Below are 11,206 nucleotides of genomic sequence, written 5' to 3' on the forward strand. Positions count from 1 at the left end.
GATAGAAAAAGAGTTCAACTAGTAGATTTTAAAACTACACTCAGTTCTGATATATGGGAGTAGAAACCCTCCAAAAGAACATCCATCACTTACATGGTAAGACAGGAGTATAGTAAATAAGGTAGCTCAGCCTGATGGATCTGAAACTCTTAAAGGGCCTCAAGCCCCACAGAGTTTCCTCATAATACCATGGTTCAGGATACAAAATCTGGAACTCTCAGAGGACCCCAAGCTCTACAGAATTCCTCACAGCACCATGAATGGTACAGAATAAGAGATCTGAAGCTCCAAAAAGACACCATGTTCTATTTAATTACCCATGGACAGCACAGAAGAGTACACATGGCTAGACAGAGCTTTGCGATAGGTGGGGCTGTAATGGCTTCACAGGGAACCTCAAACGTCCCTAAAAAGGGACTAATATGTTCCCATATTGCAAAAGTTGTGTATATGCTTTAAAACATGGGGGTTCCGTAAAGGTTTTGTTGTCTCTGTAAGGCACCATGAGAGTTGATGTGATATGGACCATGTGAGCTTGATCCCAGCTGGGTCCCCAGGTCTTCAGGGTTAACATAAACATAACCAAGTGCTATACATCCATAACAGATGCCAGCAAGGACAGGTGATGACAAATGAAAACCAGATGCCACCATTTCCCAGCAAAAGAGTAGCACTATATAAGTTGTTCCCTCAAGTCTCCATCTTCTCAGGAGAGGATTAGTGTAAGAAACAGAGTTGACTGAGAAAGCCCAGAAATGACTGACATTAATTTGAGTTGTATAAGACTGAATCTCTACCATTAGGCCAAATAGCTTTTGACACAGAAATTAACTTCATTATATGAAAACCTTAAAAGAGGGTATTGTGATACACTTGAGTAAGTGGCCTTTAAAATCCATGCCCTTTACACGTATTTCAAGCACCTATTACGTGCAAAGCGCTGTGCTGGGTGCTTGGAGGATGCAATTCTACATCAGACCTCATCCTTAATTGAGTCTAGTTCGGGAAAGAATGTGATCACATAAAGTGATTCTGTCAGCCTGAGATTATTTACAAAGAGAATCCAAGAGCTCGAAAGATAGGTTCACAAAGGGGAGAAATAATTTTGAGGTAGTTTGTTCAGGGAAGTTTCATGAAGGAGAGTGGATTTGGAGGAACACTGATGAAATTCCAATATTCTGAGTATCCTTTAAGACTGTAATAAAGCATTTGAATTTACAGGGGTCAGATTTGTACAATTATATGGCAGATAAATAATCTGTCGATTTAATGTTGCTATTTCTAAAGCACTATTACCCACATGTTGACTTGAAGCTACTGTGAAATCACCATTTTTGGTGTTTACACAGTAAAGCAGGAGTGTCAGAAATAGTATTTACAGTCAGAGGACTTAAAGTTGTAGCACCAACAATCAAGTGAACATCTGAAGATAAACTTTAATGCTTTCACCTCAACTTTCATTATTTGCTTCCTCTCAACTGCACCATACGTAACTAAGAGACTGTCACATTCCTGCAACCATGGGAGTTTTTACCACCTGACCGACACCTGAAACAGGCCCAGCAGACAAAGAGGGTTATCTGCAAAGGCCACAGCAGATGTCAGAGACAGAGCTAGGAATAAACTAGGAAAATGCCAGCACACAGACTCACATGATCCTCAGTGGTATCAGTCATAAGATCAGAAACAAGAAGAAAACACACACCAGGCAAATCAGTTGAGAACATTCTTTGAAAGTTGGTTCAGGGGCACCTGTGGTTCAAGGACACCTGTGGCTCAGTCGGTTGATTGTCTGACTCTTGGTTTCAGCTCAGGTCATGATTTCAGGATCATGGGATGGAGCCGCACATCGGGCTCCACACTGAGCATGGAGACTGCTTGGGATTCTCTCTCCCTCTGCCCTTCCCCTGCTCGCATGTGTGCTCTCCCTTTCTCTCTCTAAAATAAACATTTTTAAAAAGTTGATTCAATGTCTAGTTGATTCTCTGAACCACTTGGGGAGTGAGTTAACAGATAAAAATAAAAACTGGAGATGAAAGATGAAACATCTCAGCTGTATTCTAAGACAAGCTAAATGCAAAATCATGAACAAGTGGTTCTGCTTTTCAGAGTCTGTTTCCTTGTTGATCTGAGGAAAATTAACTGAATGATTTCCATGTTCCCTTCCAGCTATGGAAGTTTAATAGAATCCCAGTACAAATAAAAAGAGTGAAAAAAAATTTTTTAATAATCTAGGAGAGGGGCACCTGGGTGGCTCAGTTGGTTAAGCATCCAACTTCAGCTCAGGTCATGATCTCACAGTTTGTGAATTCAAGCCCTGTGTCAGACTGTGTTCTGACAGCTCCAGATTCTGTGTGTGTGTGTGTGTGTGTGTGTGTGTGTGTGTGTGTGTGTCTGCCCCTCCCCCGCCTGTATTCCACCCCCCCCCAAAAGTAAATAAACATTTTCTGAAAGTCTAGGAGAGGAAGAGGAGAAAGGGCACAAGGAAAAAGGGGTCAGGGAGTGTGAAATGGGGGAGGGTAAAATAATTTTCTTCTATTTCCTATATAAATATTTCAATTATAACGTGCAGTTTTCTATACCTTCTTAACCATGATGTATTCTTGATCCCACTAAGACCCAAATCCAATGCCTTTTCACCCAACTCACATTGACAAAATGTGATAGGTGGAATAGAGAGGAATCTAGGCATTTCTTGTCAAAGTGGATGTTTTATCTCAAAGGAAGACTGGAATCAGAAAGTTGTGTCATGCTACATAATATTCCTGAGAAATATGTGCAATAATTTTTATCAAACCTGCATTATATCCTTTTGGTTTTGCTTTATCTGGATCATTAACCCCAACTACACTTGGTCTTAAGCACATAAAAGTTGACCTCTGTTACCTGCAATTCCCATTTTACTCACCAAAATGGCATATCATTACATACTGATATCTTCTCCTTAGAAAATTCTCAATTGCTCAGAAAAGACCATAAAATACATCTTTGTTTAACACTTCCAAAATGTTTATGCTATTTGTGAACACCATTACTGAACCATGTACAAACCATACAGGCATTCATTCTTTTATTCCAATTATTTTATTCTCCAAAAGCACTAATATAGATATAAAAGAACCCTAGAATCTAACATTATTATATTAGCTTCAGACTGGGGTACCAACTTACCATGAAGTCTCACTAAATTCACAGGTCTGAAATAGACCTATCACATTCCCCTCACACAGGGGCTCATATTCAGTGATAAATTTCTCATGCAAATGAAAAATCTCCAAATATATGTGTTCAATTTAATATGCACAATTTAAAATATATAATATACATATACATATTATGTATATACCTGTATATATATAAATGCTCTCAAAATAAATGTGTTCTGATTATTATGACAGAATCTGTAAAAGATGCTAAGTTAAATAAGGCTCAATTCCCATACTCAGGAAATTTAAAACTTGTTAAGAGATGAGACTGTAGGATCACTTTTCTATATGAAGTATTAATAAAAATAATAGTTAACATTTACTGATTCTTCACTATTTGTAAGCCACTTTTGCATGACATTTAAACGTACTGAGTTATTTAATTGGCACAATGACCTTATATGGTACGTGCCATTATTAAATCCATTGTATAAATAAGAAAAGTAAAGCTTAAAATACATTGTTATTTTATAATATGTTTTAAATTTTTTTTAATCTTTACTTATTTTTGAGAGAGAGAGAGAGAGAGAGAGAGCAGGGGAGGGACCGAGAAAGAGGAAGACACAGAATCCAAAGCAGGCTCCAGGCTTCGAGCTGTCAGCACAGGGCCTGACACAGAGCTTGAACTCACGAATGGTGAGATCATGATCTGAGCCAAAGTCAGATGCTTAACCAACTGAGCCACCCAGGCACCCCAGATATTTTATGTAAGCTTCATGGTAACCACAAAGCAAAAATATACAATAGATACACAAAAATAAAGAGATGGAATCAAAACATACCACTATAGATAACTGTCAATTCACAAGAAAGACAGTACAAGAAGAAAGTCCCTGAAAGATCTGTACAATGAAAATTATAAGATATTGATGAAAGAAACTGAAGAAATAAACAAATGGAAAGACATTGTGTGCTCATGAATTGGAAAAATTAATGTAGTTTAAATGTCCATACTGCCCAATGCCATCTACAGATTCCATATAACCCCTATCAAAGCTCTAATCACATTTTACACAGAAATAAAAAACAATCCTAAAATTCATGCAAAACCACAGGAGATCCCAAATAGAAAAAGCAACCCTGAGAAAGAAGAACAAAGCCAGAGACATACACTTCCTGATTTTAAACTTTATTATAAAGCTATAGTAATCAAAACAGTATGGTACTGGCATAAAAACAGATATATAGACCAATGGAACCTAATCAATAGAATAAACCCATCATGTACAGTCAAAAAATATTTGACAAGGAAGCCAGGAGCACTCAATGAAACTTCAGCTGAAACTCCACGAAGTCTTCAATAAATGGTCCTGGGAAAACTGGGTATCCACATGCAAAAGAATGAAATTGGACCCTTAACACTATACACAAAAACTAACTCAAAATGAATGAAAGACTTAAATGTAAGATCTGACACTGTAGGTTTACAGTTTACAGAAACTGTAGGTTTACAGAAAAAAAGGGGGAAGCTCCTTGACATTGGTCTTGGCAATGATTTTTTTATATGACACCAAAGCACAGGCAACAATCGCAAAAATAAACAAGTGGGACTACATCAAATTAAAAAGCTTCTGCACAGCAAAAGAGACAACTGGAAAAATTACAAGGCAACCTATGGAATGGTAGAAAATATTTGTAAACCATCTATCTGACAAGGGGTTAATATCAAAAATATATAAATAACTCATCCAACTCAATATTAAAAAAGAAAATAAAAAACCCAATTAAAAATGGGCAGAGGATTTGAATAGATATTTTTCCAAAGAATACATACAAATGGACAACAGGTACATGAAAAAAGGCTCAACATAATCAATCATTAAGGAAATACAAATTAAAACCATAATGAGATATCACCTCTCATCTGTTAAAATGATTACTATCAAAAAGACAAAAGATAACAAGCACTGGCAAGGATGGTGAGAAAGGGAACAACTGTGCACTCTTGGTGGGAATGTAAATTGGTGCAGCCACTATGGAAAACAGCACGGAGGTTCCTCATAAAATTAAAAACAGAACTACCATGTGATGCAACAACCCCACTTCTGGGTATATATCCAAAGAAAATTAAACCAGGATATTGAAGAGCTAGCCGCACCCCCATGTTCGTTGCATTACAGCATTATTCACAACAGCCAAGACATGAAAGCAACCTAAGTGCTCCTTGACAGATGAATGGATAAAGAACACACACACACACACACACACACACACACACACACACACACAGAATATTATTCATCTATAAAAAAGAAGGAAACTGTGCCTTTTGAAATTGCATAGATGGACCTTGAGGGCATTATGATAAGCGAGGTAAGTGGCACAGAGAAATATAAATACTGTATATTCTCACTTATATGTGGAATTTTAAAAAGCCAAACTCAGAGAAATAAAAAGTAGAATGGTGCTGTCATGGCTGGGGGGAGAGGGGTGAAGGTGGTCAACAGGACAAACTTCCAACTACAAGATGAATAAGTTCTGGGGATCTAATTAATATACAGCATGGCGATTATAGTTAACAATACTATACTAAATACTTAAAAGTTGTTAAGAGAGCAAATCTTAAGTGTTATCACTACACCAAAAATAAATAATTATGTGACAGATATGGAAATGTTAACTAACTTTATTGTGATCATCATTTCACAATATATATATATATCAAATCATCACACTGTATACCTTAAGCTTAGTTATATGTCAGTAATATCTCAATAGGGCTAAAAAAAATAAAGAAGACAAATAGGGTGTAAAAAGAGTATGTAAAGGGACCCCTTGGGTGGCTCAGTTGGTTAAGCATCTGGCTCTTGATTTCGGCTCAGGTCAAGTTCATAGGATAAAGCCCTGCATGAAGCACCACGCTGACAGCACAGGGCCTGCTTGGGATTCTCTTTCTCCCTCTCTCTCTGCCCCTCCCCGGCTTGTACATGTGTGTTCACTCTCTCTCTCTCAAAATAAATAAAGGAACTTAAAAAAAATTTTAAGGGTATGTAAATCTCACACACATAAAAGTCAAAGTCAGGACTTTAGGCAGGCATATATTAACTACTGTGCTAATTGAATTAATACAACACCAGACAACAGTATAAACAAGGGCACAAGGCAGCCAATTATTAACTAGCAAGTGAGCAGTACACACAATAGTTGTACCTTAATACACTATTAAGCTTAGGTAGTTGAGGATAATCTGACATTTGATGGGTCCCTGCTACATTCCAGCCTTTGTGCAATCCAGAGTGCAATCCAGAAGACTGAATGTTCATGCTTTTACGCTGTGGGTTTTACACCAGTGGGTTTAATGTTTGATTACCACTTATTTTACGCAGAGCCTCAATGACTTACTTCATAAAATAAATTCCATTTGTGTGTGGATTGCCAGGGGCCTAAAATTTATATCGTTGCTCATTAATACAATATTTTATCAAAAATATTCTCTTAAAGTTTGCTATGTGTCAGGTGGTTAAAAAGAACCCTTTCAAGACCCAGTTCTTCTGCCTAGTTCCACCTTGAACTACCTACCTATGTAACAGTTCAGCCTAGAACAGTAATCACCGAAGTGTATGCTACATATAGCCATCGAGATCTACAATCAAAACAGCAAACCTTCTCTATGTTATTCTCTTCTGTCATCTTCAATGCAAATCTACTCTTTAGTCAAAGTCAAGTACCTGTGTTGACTAAAGTCTTACTAAATTGAATCTTTACACTGTTCTTGGGAACAAAGCAAAGAATGGAAACATGCAGTGAGCTGTAGTCCTGAAGTACTCCACAATACTGAAATTGCAATCATTTAACTACTTTCATTTCTCCAAAATGAAACAGAAAGTATAGGGAAATGGAAAACCTAATTCACTATGAAGAGCCTAATTAGCTTTGCAGGTAAGAACTAAAGAAAGGTTTGTATGGGTTTCACCAGCCTACCCTAATCTCCCAGGCTACTCAAACAGATCATTAAATAAATCCATGAGCGGTTGGTTTCGTTGGTCCCACAAAAGAGACAAGTGGCCCTGCCCTGGCCAAACCAATAAGTAATCAACTTGAGATTGACATAATTCCCAGGAGCCACTATCTCATCACAACATTTCTAGCAACCTCTGTTACCTAAGAGTAACCCTTCTCACTTTTCTCTAGTATCTAAGTCTTTATGGACCAGTTCAAAACCCCACCTCACACATGAAGGGGTCCATAACCGCCCCATTTCAGAGGCCTCTGGGATATTTGTTTTCTGCAGCTCTCACCTTGGTTCTGAGCATGTGGTCCCTGACTTCTTATATTGGCTATGTTTTCATGTACATATGTTTCGTTTCCTAAATGGATATAGGGGTCAGCCTGATGCAGTGAAAGCACACCACGGTGTGAAAAGCAAGGGCTTTGAAGATGCACAGAGCTGAGTTCAAATCCCAACCTCGCAAGTGTGCATATTTCTTAACCTAGATGAATACCAGTTTCTACATATAATAGTTTTGCTGTAAGGAAAAAGTAAGAAACAAATATAAAGCACCCTGAGTAGTAGTTCCCCATAACACAAGCAGGTATGCACACATGTGCACACACTGTTGTTCTATATTAATAGCAGAACATACCCCACCTGGGCACAAGAGGTTTTCGCTAGAAATTCCTTTGTATCCTTAAGCTCATCTAGGACAGTGATTTAAACATTGTAGGTGCTCACAGCTTCAGAACATTCTTTAAGCAGAATTTGTTAAGAGTCCGTTTTTTTTTTTAGATTCTAAGCAGTATACTTAAAGGACTTCATTAAAATATGATTCCCATCTCACAAGGAGGTGTTTAATTGTGAGTCCCCAGTATGCTTCAGGGGCTCTGGGGGAATTTTGTGGGCTAAAATGGCAAACATCACATCCTCTAGGTATGTAATAAGCAGGCAGGTTCATGGTCAACACTTTTATTTTAAAATTTCACAGATCTCACATTCTCCCTCTAAGGATATGTTTTATTTCTCCTACATTCCTATTTTATTTCTTAAACTGCTTCTCTAGAACCAAAAACTTAAAAAGAGGTTTTTAAAATCAGACCAAAGAATACCAGAAGGTCCTAGATGAGAATTTTTTCCAAGGAAAAGGGCAGGCAAAAAGAGTGTCTTGGGCCTGGACAGAGTTTTTAAATCACAATCAGGGAAGAGAATGACTTTGATCTCAAGTGACAGGAAACCAGTGAGAACCAAATAAAGGGAGAAGGGGGGAACTTTTTATAATAAGAATTCTTAGTATTCTCATGAGATGCAAGGTCTGTGGAGCAGCTCACATCAGTTCCTTACATGCCGGTATTTCTCTCTCCACTTCTCACCACTCATTGCTGCTACCCTCTGCATATCGGTTTCATTTTTCTCTCTCCCACTGTTTTTTCACTCCCCTGACTTTCACATTCTCTTTCAACCGCCTTCTTTGTTTCTGTTACCTGTAGGGCAGTAAACCTGGCCCCCAGCAGCTCTGAAGCAGCACATCTTAGAGCTTCAGTTAGCAGACAAGTCATTGAAGATGTTTCTCAATTTTACTCCAATGCCATAGAACAAGATGCTAATTGGCCCAGGTTTTTTAAAAAACATTTTTATTTGTTTTTGAGATACAGAGAGACAGAACATGAGTGGGGGGAGGGACAGAGAGAGAGGGAGACACAGAGAGAGAGGAAGGCTCCAGATTCCAAGCTGTCTGCACAGAGCCTGATGTAGGGCTCGAACCCACCGACCGGGAGATCATGACCTGAGCCAAAGTCAGACGCTTAACCGACTGAGCCACCCAGGCACCCCATAATTGGCCCAGTTTTAATCAAATACCCAAATCTGGAAATAAGGACCACAGCTGAGGGATAAAGTCACATGGTCTAAAATGGATAACCATAGAAGTGGGGGTAAAATCAGAAAAAGGAGAGAGAGGCTCTAAGCAGAAGAAACAAAGTATTCCATGTGGTACGTCTGGCCCGTGGCAGTTCTCATACCTTCAATAGGAAGCCCTTTTGGTAATCCCTTGTCTGTTATGTTTTGCAATGAAACAGAATGCCAAAATGTCTTCACCATCAAATAAGGGAGTCTCAGTAATCCTAACTGGATACCGTGGTCATACGTTCTTACAGATACATTCAACTTACATTTAAGTCACAGTGAAAAAGTCCTGACTCTATTAAAAAAAAAAAAAAAAAAAAAGATTAAATAATTGATTAAAGCCTAGTGATAGTTACATAAATTTCTGGTATTCCAAAAAAATAGTTTACAGACACTAATGTCATGCCTTTAAAGAAGTTGGAACGATATGCAACAACACTCACAATAAAAACTGTAGTAAAAAAACAAGGCATAGAACTTACATAGTGTGATTCCTAACACACAATATGTTGAAAATTTTCCAATACGGCAGTAGTTATATATGGATGTAAGGGTTATAATGAATTTTATTATCTTCTTTATATCCTTTCCATATTCTCTGGATTTTTCCTACTGAAAACTATATTATTTTATAATGAGAAAGTTAAACAGTTAAAAAGCTTCGTAAAGGGCTCGTTAACATGGTAGACATGGGTCACTAAAAGGTGGGTTGCTCCATTTGCACCTAGGGAGCTAAGGTTCAGGAATCCTGCTGTTTTCCTGGTTATTAGTGATGGTTAGCCTGTTAGTGAACCCAGAGAAGATTTTCCAGAAAACGCACTAAGTTGTTGGGGATGAAGAGAAGGCTGAAGCAAAGAGGGAAGTCTGAAAACAGGTCAAGCACCCACCCCAAGCCCCACATACAGCCATTCTTACTTCACAGACACACTGTGAACCCGTGCCTGCCACACAGACATCCCAGCTTCTCCTCTGCGGATCGATATAACATAGCCTTTCTCTGCTCGCTATTTCCCTATTGAAACAAAAAAATATTCAGCTGCTTTCCTTTACTGGTAGGAGCCACTATAGTCCTACCCTTCCCAAACCCCTAATCACAGAACCAGATCAAGAGAACCACTTTTAGACCAGCAGCAGTGAAGGCAGAGGCCCGGGTCAGGCCCCAGCCAGGTCTAGTGGACATTTATAACTGGCCTTATAATTTCCTAACCCAAAGTATCCTGAGGATCAAACACTCTCTGTGGGTCTATGATCTGGCACTTAGATTGGCAGCATTAGCTTAACTTTCAACAAGAAAAAAAGAAAAATCAAAGCTATAAGCTTACGAATTCTGTGAGTCTGTAAACTTCAAGGAAACTCTCCAAATTTATAATCCAAGTCAGTTTTGATAATCATAGAGTCCTACACCCTGACAGAGAAGTGAATATTTAAATGATGAAGACTCTTTCTTTGTGTTTACCAGGATGGACATTCAAGCGACCTTTGTCCTCCCCAGTCTGTCAAACTGGAGAGCAGGTCAATTACACTCTTCCCTGGGCGGCTGAAGGAGCTTTAAAAAATGTTGTCGTCACTGTGTCAGATCAAGTGGAGAGGAGCAGAAATATGACTTGGGAGTCTCAAAAGGTATTAGGCAGCAGGTTAGGTAGAAATTAAATTCCATTTGCTGGGATTCCATATAATGCCCCAGAGAGAGCAAAAATGTTCGATTCTCTTTATTAGTGCTAGATTTATGGTTCAAAATGAAGATTAAATTAAGAAAAAAATATCAAACTCGATGTCCTAAATAGCTCTTTAAATTCAGGATCCTCAGCTGTGTCCTTCGGCATCCGAACTGGCCCCCCTGACTTCAGAGTCTCCCTGAAACTAATCTGTTGAGTTCACTGCTGTTGAACCAATTTTTATAAGGCTACTTTCATCATGCTAGCCCTTTGCTCAGATAACCGTAATAGCTTTTGCACATCCGTGAAACAAGTCTGGATTCCTCGGCCCAGCACTCAGGGACCTCCCAAATCCAGCCGAACCATGCCCAGCCCACCAGTGGCTCCAACACATCTTCCTCACCCCTGGGATGGCACCTTTTTGTCCTGCAGACACGTTCCACCTCACCCCAGCATCTGGCCTCTCTCTGTGCTGGTCCCCTCCACTCTAAGCATCAGAAGCTATTCTC

Source organism: Herpailurus yagouaroundi, unplaced genomic scaffold (genome assembly GCF_014898765.1).
Source record: "Herpailurus yagouaroundi ecotype Mexico unplaced genomic scaffold, PumYag 159, whole genome shotgun sequence".
Taxonomy (NCBI): Eukaryota; Metazoa; Chordata; class Mammalia; order Carnivora; family Felidae; genus Herpailurus; species Herpailurus yagouaroundi.